The sequence below is a fragment of the Sphaerodactylus townsendi genome, linkage group LG03 (genome assembly GCF_021028975.2).
Source record: "Sphaerodactylus townsendi isolate TG3544 linkage group LG03, MPM_Stown_v2.3, whole genome shotgun sequence".
NCBI classification, from domain to species: Eukaryota; Metazoa; Chordata; class Lepidosauria; order Squamata; family Sphaerodactylidae; genus Sphaerodactylus; species Sphaerodactylus townsendi.
In genome coordinates, this window is record NC_059427.1 from 106627883 (window position 1) to 106644998 (window position 17116).

The 17116-nt window shown below is 40.9% G+C and overlaps 1 protein-coding gene across 2 annotated transcripts in view; it reads right to left on the reverse strand.

The window, feature by feature from the left end:
• GABRG2 (gamma-aminobutyric acid type A receptor subunit gamma2) overlaps positions 1-17116 on the reverse strand; it is a 105728-nt gene that overhangs the window by 37423 nt on the left and 51189 nt on the right. The gene's annotated exons all lie outside the window — the stretch shown is intronic.

The following is a 17116-nucleotide window of genomic DNA, read 5'->3' on the forward strand; positions in this document are numbered from 1 at the left end:
TTACTATTTATTTTAATTAATTGAAAATCAAGAAGGATCCTTTGGACTGACTTGACCCAAGTATGACTTGAACAAAGCCTAAATGCTATAAATGAGTCACTCAGCTGCCACCACTTTGTTGAAAGAAATTTAGTTAGGGTCTCTGCGGATAGGGAACTACAATTCCCATCAGCCCCTACCAGCATGGCCAATTGGCCATACTGACAGAGGCTGATGGGAATTGTAGTTCCTGAACATCTGGAGAGCCGCAGGTTCCCTACCCCTGCTCTAGTTAGATGCCAAAACAAAGCATGGAATAGCTCTTTTCATTTTTATAAAGGGTGCATGTTTCAAAACCATGGTAAGCGTGCATCACATTCAGCAAACATTTCAAGAGGAAGAAAATTAATATGTACTACAGGAAATAAATGTATCACCCTTCTCATAATATGCATTTGTTGACACATTTTGTGGAATGCACTGTAAATGACAAAAGCTAAGTTCATTTCATAATACCAAGGTATGACTAGTTAACCAAAACAAAGGGGTGGATTCTCAGTTCTCTGTCTAGTTGACAGCACTTCGCTGATAATCTTAATGAAGGCCCTTTCTTATCCTCCATGCATTGATCCAATTTTCTGCACGCAGTCTTACTTGTGTATAAGCTTACATGTAAGAATGTAATACTTCGTAAGTACAATCCAGAATCTTCCAAATGCAGAGCCACAAAACATGCTGGGAAAGCTACGCAGGTACAAATTATAAAAGAAGTAAAAAATGCAAAATGGATACTTTGCTTTTATACCTATTTTCAAAGGTAAGTGTCATTTCCTTATTTGCAAACTTTTCTATGCTCCATTTTAAGCCATTTTAAGCCATTTTAAGCCATTTAAGCTAGCTGAGGACCGTTTCATGCCTTTTTTGTTTGTTTTTTAAATCATCCCTCTTTTGATACTGAAAATTCTGATAAATAGTTCTGGAGGATTCAAAGGCTTATTCATTGCATTTTGGCATTTGGGTTGGTATTAAAAGATATTATATTGCTGTTCTTTTCAGGATTTTTTCTTAACCAAACGATGTGACTACCAGTAATCCTTAGTGGTAGCATATGATGAACCTGCAGCATTTTCAAGGCAAGAGGCATTGGGGGTGGTTTACCATTGTTTGCCTCTGTGTAGTAACCCTGTACTTCCCTTCCAAGTATTAACGGAGGTCAACCCTACTTAACGTCTGAGATCTGATAAGATTGGACTAGCCAGGTCAAGGGCACCACTGATCTTTGCCTATTCTAATATATTAACCTTCTTGTTATACTTTGAATTCCATTCTCATGCAACTTTAAGAGCCTACATTTGCACTCAAGCTGAGACCTTGATACTGCTTGCTTCAGTCTGACTCTTACGCCACCCTTTACAAATGCTTTTACTACCCCCCCCGAAAGCTGATCCACAAGCTCACTTTTCCAAATGAGCAACCACAGTTTGCTTATAGAGCAGTGGTGGCGAACCTTTGGCACTCCAGATGTTATGGACTACAATTCCCATCAGCCCCTGCAATTGGCCATGCTGGCAGGGGCTGATGGGAATTGTAGTCCATAACATCTGGAGTGCCAAAGGTTCGCCACCACGGTTATAGGGGGAATAAATTGCTTGCATAAGTTGTTCCCACTTATCCCTTCAGCTTACTGATGAAAAGCAAGGAAGTTTAGATCTTAAAAGGGAAAAAAGTACTGATCCACCATTCCAGATTCAAGAAATAGCAAAGCAATTGAGTGATAACTACAGTTTATCATGTGGAAAATAGTGCGTACCATCATGCATACTTATCATGGAACTATGCACCACTAAATGGGGTGCAAGAACAAAGCTGGAGAGAAAGTGTTTGAGAAAAGAAACACGTACAGATTTGGCTATGTTTGACATTTGGCTATGTTTGAAAATAGAAGCTGAAATAGACTGAAATGATTTCAAGGGGATTGAGTTTGAATTTGTTTATCATTCTGTTGTGACTCATGCTTCGGGGATACTGCTTTTCCTATCTGTGCTGCAGTTGTATATCCCTTTCCCCCCTCCAAATAAACTTGCTTATAGTTTTCAATGGAAAAGTATGAGACTATCATACCAAATAATCCTGCATTTATTTTTGGCATCTTTGTTTTCATGTTATTTATAATCTGGATGATATAAAATCTAACTTCTTCCATAAACCCCTTTCTGTGTTTCCCTCTGATCACGTGGGGGGTATGGTTGCCAAATCTGTGTTGGAAAATTCCTGGAGATTTAGTGAGGCTTGGGAAGAGGGTGGTTTGGGGAGTGAAGGGATCTCAGTGTGATATAATGCTGTGTAGGCTTGGTCAATACCCTAGAAATTTGGTAAATTTTGGATTTTGGATTTATTCAGGCATAAAATTATCTGCATGCCTGAACAAGACAAATAACATATTAGGATACCCTAATACCTGAAAAATTCAAATCCGTCTGATTTTTTAATTAGTATTAGTATTTTGCATTTCAGCTTGCAAGGGGCGCATTTTTAAAGCTAGCGGCACCATAATTTCAGGATATAATCAGGAGACTACCCTGATGATACCAAGTGAGTTTGGTGAAGTTTGGTTTGGGGGACCAAAGTTATGGACTTCCAAAGTGGGTGCCCCATCCCCATTGTTTCCAATGGGAGCTAACAGGAGATGGAAGCTGCTACCCCTTTGGCAGTCAACAACTTTGCCCCCCCCCCTTGAACCAAACTTCACCAAACATGGGCCTTATCATCAAGACAGTCTCTGGATGAGATCCTGAAATTTTGGTGCCACTAGCTTTAAAAATGTGCCCCTGACAGGCACACCAAGAAATTGCCCAAGATTATCTGCTCTGCAGTTCCTTGGCACCATTGTACCCAATGGGGAATTTCTGTGCAAGCTGCACATTTTTGAAGATAAGAGACACCAGACTTTCAAGAGAGTCTCCAGGAGACTCTCCTGGTAATAGCATCCAATTCCCATTGGTGAACTTTGCTTCTGGAGGTTCAATTGTATGGGTCCCCAAAAGGTTTATTTTATTTCCTCGCTCCTACACATGAAGCCTGCTGGCTTAGTTCTCTCAGAACTCTCTCAACCCACCCACCCCCCACCGCCCCCAGAAGCAAAGTTCACCAAGCCTGGTTGCTATTACCAGGAGGACCTCCTGGAGCCACCTTGAAAGTCTGGTGCCCCGACAAAAATGTGCAGCCTGCTGTTATGCTCAGCTGGCTCTCTGCTGGAGATTTGGGGAAGGGCTGTTGGGGGGTTGTCTATTCATTCATTCATTCATTCATTCATTCATTCATTCATTCATTCATTCATTCATTCATTTATTTATTATTAAACTTATATACCGCCCTCCGGAGGGCTCAGGGCGGTTCACAACATATAATAAATAACAAACCATGTAAATTAGTGGTATACATTAAACTCAGCGTTCGGTCATTAAAACATTTCAAAACAACAGCGACAGATGGCGTCCAGCAGTTAAAATTCCTTTAAAAGAGGAACAGCAAACCCCAGTTGTTAAAAAAGGAGGGGGGGGCATCAGCGGCTGGCTTCCCGAAAGCCCGGCGGAAAAGCTGAGTCTTACAGGACCTGCAAAAATCATTAAGGTCTCACAGAGCCCAGACAGCTGGAGGGAAAGCATTCCACCAGGCAGGGGCCAGGGCTGTAAAAGCCCTGGGTAGGGTGGAAGCCAGCCGCATCATGGAGGGGCCAGGAACCACCAGAAAATTGGCCTCTGCCGAATGCAGAGGCCGAGATGGGACATATAGGGCCAGACGTTCCTGCAGGTATGAAAGTCCCAGACCACGTAAGGCCTTAAATGTTAAAACCAATACCTTGAAAACGATTCGGAACTCAACCGGGAGCCAGTGCAGACAGTGCAGTACAGGTAAGATGTGATCTCTGATGGCACCACCTGTAAGCAGGTGAGCCGCCGCATGCTGGACCAGTTTCAATTTCCGAATCAGATGCAAGGGAAGGCCCGTGTAGAGCGAGTTGCAATAGTCTAATCTGGAGGTGACCATTGCATGGATCACAGTGGCCAGATCCGCCTGGGAGAGGAAGGGGGTCAGTCGCCGGGCCTGACGAAGGTGGAAAAACACAACCCGGGTTACATGGGCCACCTGGGTCTCCATTGAAAGAGACGAATCCAGGTTGACCTCCAGGCTGCGGACGGAAGGGGTCGGTGCCAATGAGACCCCCGCCCACACCGGCGGCTGAAAATCCCCCCCCACACACACTCAGCCCAGCCAGAGGACCTCTGTCTTTGCTGGATTCAGCTTTAACCTGCTCTGCTTCAACCAACCAGCGACCGCCTCCAAACAATGCTGGAGAGCTGCAGGGGCGGCGGCTGCTCCCCCCTCCATTGACAGAATGAGCTGAGTGTCATCAGCATATTGTTCTGGGTAGGGGCATCTGATTTTCTGCAGTGTTGCTGGTGTGAGTCTTCTTAAAGGAACCAGCCAACTTTGCTAAAGTTTGGATGGCTGGGCAGTCGTTCTGTGGGCATCTGGTTCACCTTCAACTGGGTGCCCACAACATTTGCCCCTCCCAAGCAAATTTTAGTTAAGTTGGCTGGTTCCTTTCAGGAGACTCACACCAGCAGCCCTGCAGGAAATTAGATGCCCTAGAGGGCCTTTTGGGGGCCCATAAAATTGAACCCCCAGAAGCAAAGTTCACCAAGCCTGGATGCTATTACCAGGAGGGCCTCCAGGAGCCACCTTGGAAGTCTGGTGCCTCTATCTTCAAAAATGTGCAGCCTGCTTACACACTCAGAAATTCCCCATTGGCTACAATGCAGCCATGGCACTGCAGAGCAAAGAATCTGGGCAAATTTCTTGGGGTGCCTGTCAGGGATGTCTCCAGCCTCATAGTATATATACAAGCAATCAGTGATTCCAGATCACACTGGGAAAAGTCTATTGATCTTGACGTTTGGGTTTACAGTACATTAGGGGACAGATGATCGTGAACCTGGGAAGCAAAAGGCATTTCATGTTGTCCTTTTGCAGTTTAGCAATTTGCACACTGTCATCACTCCCCACCCACACTTCCTACCATAAAAAGTATTATTTATAACCATCTGTTGTTATTTATTGGGCACTGGGATTTTTTTTTTACTATTCTTACTATTTGTATTACTATTTTAATGGTTTTATTGATTATATATTTTTATGTTGTGACCCGCCCTGAGGGGATAGGGTGGGATATAAATTTAATAAAAAAATAAAAAAAAATAAAAAAGCAATCAGTTTTCTGGCAAAGTGTACAGGTGCTGTATTCAAGATTTTTCTTTAATAGGTCACCTTTTTATGTTGATATATCAATCTGTTTACAGCTTGATATATCAAACTATTGATAAGATTAAAGATAAAAATTAAATATTAGATTAAAAATTAAAGTATGCATGCATGATAGAGAAACCACAAAACTTTGTTCCCCTTGGACACAAGCAAAAAGTCAGCTGATGGATAATGCCTGCCCTGCTGCAAACATGGTGGTGGGTATCAGCCATAAATTGAACCAACACCCAGACTGAACACTTGCATAGAGTTTGCTGCTCCTATATTTATTGTAAATTCACTTGTTATCCAATAAAGTTCTACAAAACATCTCACCCGAATCTCTGAACTATTATTTACTCGGCTAATTCATTGCAATACAACAATCTCCCTCAAGAGAGAATTACACAATTTTGGTGCCACAACTTAGAAGACTTTGGGTTGGTGCCCATCTAACTTCAGATAACAGGGCATGTTTAGAAAACCAAGAGTTCAGTTTGTAAGATTTCACCAAGTAAAAAAAAAATCTAGGGAATATTATTTTCCTTATTATTATACTATTTGAAATGGTATTGGATATGGCCATAAAACAAGCAATTGTACAGGCATTATGCATACATAATATTGGTTTCTAGAATAAAGTGTGATAAACTTAATAAATCACTAAGGAATTTATTTTAGGATATGCTTGATTTATTTTAGGCTACGGCTTGCCTATGAAATCACTGCTTGCAGTGGTACCCCAGGGTCGGACACGACTGAAGGGGAAACTTTACCTTTTACTTTACCTTTTACTTTATGCTTGACTCAAATCCAAATCAATTATGAGAGTATCTTTTCTATGTATACTTCTGTAACTGGTGAGATCCTGTTACCTCATTTAGTTCTAGTAAAGCATAGGAATGCTTCTGGTATTTGAAATGACTCAATTCTTTGATCCAGACCAGTGTTTGAGACAGTCATGGTATAATTATATGCTAATACACTCCAGAATTTACAGACTAGAAATACAAAAAAGGATTTTATTGAAGTAAATTTAGTTGTTTGTGTAACTCTGTGTAGAGATGGAGCCTACTTATTAAAATCCACATATGTTTAAAACTCTGATCCCTCTTTATTTTCATGTCTGCTCTTTTGGATATAACATCGCCTGTGAAAACCTTTAGTGAAGAATCAGCCAACTGATAGCTATAAGTGCCCGTATCAATAAAACAATATACCAAGATAATCAAATTGCCTCACTGACTCAATTACTCATCCATTCAGTGAGCATTTGTGCCTTTGAAGAGACGACACAAATGGTTCAGGTACCATTTTCATTAAGCTGTTATTTACAACATGGTACCTCATAATCTTTCAGCAAATTATTCATTATAGCCTACACAGATGACAAAAAGACCACATCAGTCACTCATAACTGCATGTATATTTTATAGAATAAAATGGTACAGGAAAATATATTTATCACTTTAGTTCTCAAAATATTATTTGACAGTAAGAATAGCAAAATATAAATGTTTTAATAAATATAATAGATAAAAAGAAATCATTTCATTGTTTACACATAAATTGAAAAGTGTATGAGCCAGTTAACAACCCTTTGTTATAGTCAAAGAGAACAGTATAAACATAATAAATGTATCTAATAAAGTTCCAGAACTATCATTGTATCCTTTTATGCTAAGTTCTAATGCTGATACAAAATCTTGCAATTCTAATGTTTGACATAATCTTATAAACTAATAGCTCCATTCAAGTGGCCAGGCAGCAGGCCTCCCTCAGGGGGAGGGCGGTATATAAAACTAATAATAAATAAAAATAATTTGAAAAAATAACACCATAACTGCTCCACACCACAGGTCCAATAGAGGCTTCCCAATGGTGTGGAAATGCTTGCAAAACAAAAAAACCCTCCCCGCTTCAAGAAGCCCCCGTAGGGCTCAGCAGACTTATGCCTCCTTTTGGCAGTGAATAATAAGCTGGCTCCCTGCGATAAGCTCCTCTCCCAGCTATCCCCCAACCCACCCTACTACGCTGGTGGTAGTAGGTGTCAGGGGGTCCATGGGGACATGGGGGGGCAGGGAGCCAGTCATGTCCTGGGTGTCATTTAGGTCCAGTACACTCTGGTAGGTGTGCTGGGATGGTGGCATCACAACTTGTGCTGCGTCCCAGCACTAAAGAGGTTTGTTGTGGTTGCATGCTGTCAGATTCACCTCTCCACTAGGGCATGTGCCCCAGAGAAGGGGAGAGCAAATATGCCAATGCAGCAATGTGCTGCTCCCATGGGTGGATTCCCCCCCCCCTTTGGATGGGGCTGTAATAGTCCTTCTGCTTTTCAAAAAATTGTGTTTTTCTAATTGAGACTTAGAGCTCAATCCAGAAAGGGGTGTGGGCTCACCTCTGGAGCCAGTGCAGCTTTACACTGGTGTGGGTGCCAACCTGACTTCTGCAAGACACAAATGCACCAGTGGAGAGACCATATATGGGTGATGTAAGCCCACTCAGCCCAAAGGAGAACTTTTTGGCAGATGGGAGGTTTTTTTCTGTTTTCCCTCCCTGTGCTGCTGAAAAGCCCTCTGGAGGTGGCGGCACAGTGCCTCTGCGGCACTGACCCTGGAAGCCCCAGGCTCTGGATTGGGCAGAAAAAGTATATTTGTTTGTGTGTATTTGTGTATGTAAAATTTTGATGTATAATTATCAGGATGACTTATGTGCCTTTTCTTATAAATAGGTACTATTACACTCTTCTCCTAGATTTTGTGGGATTTATATAAGAAAATAACTTTGCCAATACTGCTGTTCACAGGTTACAAAGAAACAATTTTGATTTTTTTTAATTGTGCTTCTGAGCTTTGAATAATCTTTACACATCCAAAAAGTTTACCACCTGACAAGGGTCATTTTTTTTCAATTAAAAAATAGTGTGTGTTTAAGTTACTAAAAATGTTCAGTTATGAGTCAAAAAAGTAGCCTAAGATTTTAGCTGTTTATATTTCTGTGACACTGGTCCATTCTGCACAGCACAAAAAAGACATCTGTGGGATGTCTTAAAAAGAAGCAACTGCTTCTTTTCACTCCCACATCCAAAATAAGACACACAGAGTATGTCTTAAAGAGAGGCGGCTTCTGGTGTGTGTTCCATACAGCAAAGAGATCAAAGGGGAGAGCAGAGGGGAAGACAGAGAAAAACAAAGTTGGTCCATAGAACCAGATCTATCCAATGCTTCTCAATGGGAGGTAGACCTGTCTTCTGAGTGACGAAGATTCTTGTACTTGTGCCTGCATAGTTATGGAGATAACTCATTAAACGATTTTTTGAAGAAAACTATATGTTGCCAGGATAGGCAGGAAAAGCTGAGTACAACTATGTACTTTTGGGCTGAAAAGGATCGTAGCTTGCAGAGCAAATGTCCTAATGCAATCTTTAGCAAATGGCAGCAGAAAGAATCCCTTCAGCTGCACACAAAATGTCAGGCACAAACTGTGAGTGAAACTGACCAGAGAGCAAAATGGTTGGGTGGGGAAAATAAGACACCTCCTGAACTCTGCATTCCTCCCAGCCAGGCAATCTTGCAGGTGCCTTAGAGGAAAAGATCCCCATTAAAGCATTTTCCAAAAAGGATGACTTAAGCAGAAATAAGGCATTCTGGGGGCATCTTGGGGAATAAGCTGTGCAGAATGCATTCCCAAGATGCTTTTTTGGGGTCCTCAGAACATCTAATTTGTACTGTGTGGGATGGACCACTAACAATCAACATTTTGTGGAATACTTTCCTATTCAGTCTACTCTAGGTCCTGCCAAAGATGTTTAAGATGAAGCATTTTTATCTTCCACAGCTTATAACTGCAATTAGTATGTACATATATACATAAAAAGGAGTGATATGGTCACATTGATTACAGTTATAAATTGAGGCTGGGATATAAATTGAGTTGACTCAGATCCAAAGTTTCTTCCCATCTGGGTGCATTCACAACAGTGTGACTGTGACTAATAAAATAATGAAAGGTAACATCCAAATGGATTCCAAGGAGACCCATGAAGAAGAAGAAAAAATGTCAGCCATGTCCCTCCTCTGTCTCCCTCCATGTAAATGATCTTGGAATGATTTGTCCTGGGAATGACTGCTGTCAGAAGGACTAGGACATTTTCACTTGTACGTCCCTTGCCAGGAAGGTCTGCCAGGATCTCTCAGTACTAACTTTCAGATACATGGTATTTTTTAAAGTAAGCTTATTTTTATCTGCTCATTTTGAATTCACTTGCACAATTTTGAATGGCCTCAGAGATGCTATGTACTTTTTTTCATGTTTATATTGAGAACTGCTTGGAAACAGCTTAAGGCTGAATAGCCTAGACTTCAGAATAGGATTGCTGACCCCCAGATGGTAGCTGAAGATTTCCTGCTATTACAACTGATCTCTAGGAGATCGAGATCAGTTCACCTGGAGAAAATGGGAAATTTAGAAAGCAGACTCTATGGCATTAAACTCCATTGAACTCCTTCCCCTCCCAAATCACGCCCTCCTCAGGTTACATCCACTAACTCTCCAGGTAGATGGCAGCCCTGCTTCAGAGATTGGAAGCTAAGCAGGGCTGGCCATGGTTGGTATCTAGATGGGAAATGATTAGGGAAGACTTGAGTTCTAATGCAGAAGAAGGCAAGGGCAAATCACTTCTACTTTGGGGTTGCCATAAGTCTGCTGCCATTTGACAGCACTTAATTATTAAACTGCTTGGAAGTTCATACCCTGAAGGGATGGGTATTAATTTAGTGAAGTAAAATAAAATAACCTAACACTCTACCTACTCCTGCCTATTAATCTTTCCTGAAAAGTCCATATGGACTTACATTCCACTGTGATATTTTTTCCCATATATTCTCACAAGCCATTCCTTTGTGGAAGAAAACTGTTATATTGCAATCATCCAGCAAACCGTATTCCCTGGCCAATAGGCTACTACTTTGTTTAACCAAGTCTGAATTGTTCTTCCAAAGTAAGAGGCTCTTCCATGGCAGGAAGAACCTTTTTTCCATTGGAGGAAGGTTCTGGGGGCCAGAGGAAGGTTTTTAAATGGCTGAATGAACTGGAAGGATACAAGACATTGTTTGAACAAATTACTTCACACCCTGACCAATACAAACAACATCTTTTCCAGGTTAGAACATCAGGATATTTTCCAAAGTGAAGATAGTCAGCTAAAACCACAGGGAAAATACTCATGCTTCAACCAAATGATGTTTTCTTGAGACTCAAATGCTGAAATGCAGGTTGCCACACTGCAATGGGATCATTTCAGCAATTCATTAACTGTTTGACAGCACCAACTATCTCACATATACAATGATGGTGGAATAAATAAGTGATATCAAAAATAAAATGCAGAATCAAATCTATCGTGTTAGGTGAACGGAACAGAAAATATATTTTCCCTATTTCTTTTATTTTGTCCTGGCCACCTGAGCTCACAGGGAGTAGGATTACAGCTGTGATTTGCTAAATTTGCTAAAATGTGTGTGGAAGAGGAAAATGCTGTGGGCACCAAGTTGAAAGTGAACAAAGTTGGCTGGTTCCTTTCAGGAGACTCACACCAGCAGCCCTGCAGGAAATAAGTGCCCCCACCCAGAGCAAGACCACTACCACATTGCCTCCTGTTGAAACCTCTACCACAGTGCCAGCTGGGCATTACAGAAAGCCCCATTGAAGTCTATGCTGGGAAAAATAATGTTTCCCACCACAGAACCTGCTGAAGAGCCTGGCAGATTCTGGGGAATTTCTGAGTGTGTAAGCACTGGCTGCACATTTTTGAAGATAGAGGCACCAGACTTTCAAGGTGGCTCCAAGAGGTCTTGGGCAATAGCATCCAAGTTTGGTGAGCTTTGCTTCTGGAGTGGGTGGGGGGCGAGTTGAGAGAGTTCTGAGAGAACTCAGCCCGCAGGCTTTCATGTGCAGGAGCAGGGAAACAAAATAAGCCTTTTGGGGGCCCATAAAATCGAACCCCCAGAAGCAAAGGTCTCCAAACCTGGATGCTATTACCAGGAGGGTTTCCTGGAGCCACCTTGAAAGTCTGGTGCCTCTATCTTCAAAAATGTGCAGACTGCCTACACACTCGGAAATTCCCCATTGGCTACAATGGAGCAAAGTCACTGCAAAACAAAGAATCTTGGGCAAATTTCTTGGGGTGCCTGGAATGGGTGTATTTTTAAAGCTAGTGACACCAAAATTTCAGGGTATCATCTGGTAACTATTCCTATGATGCCACCCAAGTTTGGTGAAGTTAGGTTCAGGGGGACCAAAGTTATGGTCCCTCAAATGGGTAGCCCCCATCTCCTGTTAGCTCCCATTGAAAACAATGGGGATGGGGCACCCCCTTTGGGGGTCCATAACTTTGCTCCCCCTGAACCAAACATCACCAAACTTGGGTGGTATCATCAGGGCAGTCTCTTGATGATGCCCTGAAATTTTGGTGCCGCTAGCTTTAAAAATGCCCTTCCTGCAGGCCAAAAAACACCAAAAAATACCCTCCCCCAAAGCCCAAATACCTTGCATTCACATTTGTTCATATTTGGGCAGGACATAATCGGACACTTTTTGTCCAAATGTGCCCAAATTTGCCCAGATTCTGGCTGAATCTGGTATTTGTTTCATCTGAATCGCCAACCCTCAAAAGTGATGCTGTTTCAGGGTGGGGGAGAATCCACCCCCAAACAGCATCACTTTCAATTTTGTTTTAACCGGGGACCCCAGATTCTCCCTTTAGGGTGGATTTAAAAGAAGAATCTGAGCTCCCACATTGAAAGTGATGGTGTTTGGGGGTGGATTCCACTGGAGGTGTTTTGTGAGAGATGATGCTGACATTTGTTTGGTAAATGTTTTGCTGGGGGTGATTTGTGAGAGATTTACATGCTTAATACCCACTTACACTGGCTTGGAGTTGTTTCTCAGGCTAACAACCTACCTCATAGGGTTGTTGTGATTAGGAAATTAGGAAAAGAGTTGGTGGGGAGAGAGCCATGCATGTTTTGATGGGAGTGGGAGGTGTTTTGTGAGCTGGTGCAAAAATCATTGTTTGTTCATGGTGGGGGAGGGTGGCCGCCCATTTGCCGGGGGGGGGGCGCCAAACTCAGGTTTTGTCCCTGGGCTCCAGTTTGCCTAGGAACACCCCTGCTTCCAAGAGTCCATAACAAAGCAGCTGTGGGGGGACGGGGGATGAACAAATCATAAGTTTGTATCCTAATCAGCATAAGTGGAGTGATTCTAGAAGGAGACCATTTTTCTCACTGCAGCCTTCTGTGCCTCCTGAGAGTACTCCTGTATTCAGGCACATCTAAAGTGACTGCATGGAAGGAAAACTGTGAACTAGCAGAAGGGATCTACAAAACTTTCCCTACACAGCGAAGCCAATCTGTCCATGGAATCACTGTTGTACCAAATGACTGACCACAGTCTTAATCCTTCCTTCACAAAGCCTGCCTTATCTAGCTTTCAGCACACAGAAGTAAAGCCATTCTTAGAAATATGTCCTCCAACCCAGATAACCAAGACCCATACTTATATATGATTATTTAGCACTCATAAAGGGAGCAATGATTGATAGAAGGGGAAAAAATGAATATAAAAGCAACATTCAGAATTATCCTGCTTAATGGAAACCCTTTTGTCTGGGCAAAGTCTGGATTAGACAAATGTCTACCAATGCTGAGTCACTGTTCCTCCTCACTTCTTTAGTCCTTCCTAGATTCCCATGGTTGCCTGAGAAACCGATACCAGACAGCAAGACGCAATAATAACTTAGTTGGCATCAGGTGCCTCCTTGATATAAAAAAATTTTTTGTCTGTATTTGGAACATTCATAAATTGTACGTGGTTCAGATCAGATAATGATTACCAAATTTCCAACCGTGCCTTCCAATTGTATTACCCAGCTTACTACTCATATGGTAGCCTTCTCCCATGTCCTAAGCATTACAAAGGTGAAAAATCATCTAATTTTGATGATAGAAAGTGTTAAGTACAAGGACAGGAGGAGGTTTGAAGAAAATTAATAGTACATACAGAGTGAAAGACTAGAACTGGAAAAGCTCCTTTCATCATCCAGGCTCAGTCTGCTATACTTCTGATATACTAACTTCAGTTCTTGTTATAAAAATACACTAAGTGGAACCCTCAACAACATTGGAATCCAACTTTCCAAATTACTTTTACTGGGGATTTTGCAACCTCTAGTCATTTCTCAACAACTTCTTTCCACAATCTCTTTCCACCAAATCCAGTATAGTTTCAGAATAAAAATCAGTCTCTCATATATAATTGGCTACATTCTTGTTTCTGCACTGAGTGGCCAATAAATTCTGGAAAGAAAAATTAGTTACCCTATCACCACCTTGATCTATGTAGACCATTGCATTTTGTGGATAGGATAAAAGTATGAATGAATGTAATGTGAATGGCACCTTTTCTCTACAGCATCACTGGTATTTTCTTTTATTCTTATCTTTTCTCTCCCTTCTTTTAAATTCTAGGGCTCTAATAATCAGAACAGACTGATAAGATATTAGAAACATATAATGAATTCACAACCAATAGAAATCTCAAGATAGCACAAATAGTTTGCTAGGGCAGAAAAGGATGAGAACAGGAGAAAAAGAGGGGAAATGAAGCTGGTTTGAAAGAATACTGTTTTTACCAAGGTTGTTTATATTGAGATACAGATTTATACTGCACATGCTTCTCCCACGCCACAGAATCATAGTGGTGAACAAAAGTGATAATCTTGTCAAACAGTGACCCACGCACAACACTCATCAACTCAAATCAGCAGAGCAGAATGTGCTGTTGTTAGAATACTATTCACCACATAACCGTATTAAGTAAAGCAAATCTTTCAGATGCCAGCAACTGACCTAAGCTACAACTGATACAAGATAAGGACAACAATAACAATAAATGTGGTCATTGGTTGGAGAAAGGGGCATAAAACTAATGTACTTACTTCTCTTTCTGGGAGTCATAGTGGTCAATAATTTATTCCATCGTTTAAAAGAGTTCTTCATTATACATGTTGATTATGTGTGCGTGTGTGTGTTTGTGTATATATAAATCAGCATATATAATCAAAAACATGTGTGTGTGTGTGTGTGTGTGTGTGTGTGTGTGTGTGTGTGTGTGTGTGTGTGTGTGTGTGTGTGTATGTACCCTGTTTCCCCGAAAATAAGACAGTGTCTTATATTAATTTTTGCTCCCAAAGATGCAATATGTCTTATTTTCGGGGAAACAGGGTATGTATATGTATATAAATGGAGAAAAAAAGGTGTGAAGGTGTGTGTGTGTGTGTGTGTGTGTGTGTGTGTGTGTGTGTGTGTGTGTGTGTGTGTGTGTGTGTGTATATAAACATGGAGGAAAAAAGGTAGATCCGGAACTGCCCAGATGCAGGCAACCATATTGTACAGCCTTTTAGGAAACCTGCACTAAGGTGTATGTGAATTTAGTAACTGCACATTTCAGCCTTAAATACACAAACCCTAGCTGAACCCATTTTATTGTCTTTGACATCATTATTCTGGGCTGTGTGGGCAAGATGATAGCTAAGATTATGAACACAGAGAAATTGCATGTGGATGAACAAATTCTCTCCAGTTAGCTGTTCAATAAAACAGCAGATGGTATCTGGGGGAGACACAGATTGCCTGTCTAGTTCACAAATCGGTGAAGCTGGAGTGTTTGCATTTAAGTCTGTTTAAGTTTGCAGAGCTACCACTTTTAGAACACAGTGGCCCACTGAAATGAATAGATCCAAATGGTATTAATTCCAAAAACTCCTAGCACACACACTTGTATATCTTGCTACCAGCAGCCAGTTTCAACATAACAACACTTGACTCTCTGGTTCTGGGTTGAAGAAAGGGTGGCAGAGGTTCCCTACTGCTCTCAATGAGGTCTGTTTACTTCTTTTCCCAGTTCACATTTATAAATAGTAGAAAAAAACAAGAGAAGAAAAGATGCTTGCAAGGGAGAAACGATGACTGTACTTCAGAGGTTAACAGAGTATCCCCAGCAGGAGCAATTCAACAGGGCTGAATCATCTTTGGAAAGCATCTTTTATTACTGATTAAAATATTGGCAAAAAATGAGCTTTCACTGTATACAAATGCACAATTAATATTGATCACGTTTTTGTTTAAGTAAGTGGCCAGGACCAGTTTGCATAAGTGCATTAATGGCAAATATTTCAATTACATTGGCACTGTGGTTTCTGAAATGAAATTAATGGTCCCTTAGAAAGGCTGTGCTTACTTAATGTGAATGGATCATTTCTTTCAATGATCACTGTCCTTAATTGTTGCACAGAACCTTATAAAATTGATTCACAAACCCCACCATCCAAAAATAGAAGAAGCTTTGGATACAAAACCTGCACATTTTCAAAATTTACTGATTTTTGCAGTTTTAAATGATGAAATAAAAGGGGAACAAGAGGTGACTGAAGTCTGTAAATATTTAAAAAATACAAATGTTATAAAATGGCATAGAGTTTTCATTAATGCCACTGCAATACTTTCTATGAACTTCTCTTGAATGGATGCTGAACCAAGCAATTTTGTGTGCAAGGCTTTTTTGTTGTACCTTATTGGACCAAGCTGGGAAAATAGACTGATGGATTTTATGTTTTTTAATCCTTTGCTTTATTTGCAATTGTAGTGATAAGTGCAAGAGAAACAAAGTTGTCTTCTCCGGCTGTGTAATTGAATAATTAGCACTCATTTTTAAATTTCACTTTTTTCCTCCTTTTTTCTCCCAGCTCACCCAGTGTCTGTTTATCTAAAGAAGAAAAGCTGATACAGTTGTCACCAATGAAGTGCTGGGGGATGAGCTGGGCATTATTTTTAAAGGACCAGTTGACAAACTCACTGCTTCCCTTTGCTCTGCAACCTTTACAATGAAAGAAGATGCAGAAAACAAGCAAGCAAGTAAGTAAGAGATATGGGTATTTAATGAAGGAGACTCCATGAGGAATTTAAAGAGAATCTTTATTAAAATAAGAAATGGCTTGGGGGTGGGGGAATGCTAAGAGAACATGAACATAGGGACATTGTAAAATGCATGCATTGTAAACTATAATGCTGTGCAGGTCAGCTGAGGAGGGTTAAGTGACAGCACCCAAAGAGGGAAGGACACCAGCCAAACAAAGCTTAAAATGTAATGCATTGAAATGCTGTATTCCCTAATAGCCCTAACATTTCCGAAGATTTTTCCATACTGTGTAAGATGATACCTCTTACAAGCAGCAATGGGTGCCTATGTAAACTCATGAAATATATGCAGAACATTGCGGCTCCTGAGATTTATAGGAATTGCCATAGCCCCCATCTCTGGATTGAGACTGAAGACAGGAATGCTACCTTGATATGCAGTTGGCATTTATAACAGTTATTGAAAAGACAGACAATTGTCTGTGGTCAGAGTAAGGGAAGCAGGGCATGGGGATTTCACTCCTTCACAGACAAAGAAGCATCATTCTTCATTAATCAGTTAAATGGTTTAGAGCAGTTTAACTCACTTTTCTATGAAATTAGACTCCTTTAAGGCAGATTATATTTATATGAAAAACAATATACTAAAATTAATAAACATCTTGCTGTCATATTAACTAATTAGGTGGCAATGCTGAAAGCACTGTTGAATAACTCTGCCTTACATAACCTCTGGAAAGTAGAAACCTTTATAACTGCTTCAAAAAGACTGTTCTGAAGAGCTCTAGATTTAGCAGTGGCTTACCTACCCTACAACATTTCAGAAGTGAATGGGAACTGATTAGAAGAATAGAGCTGCC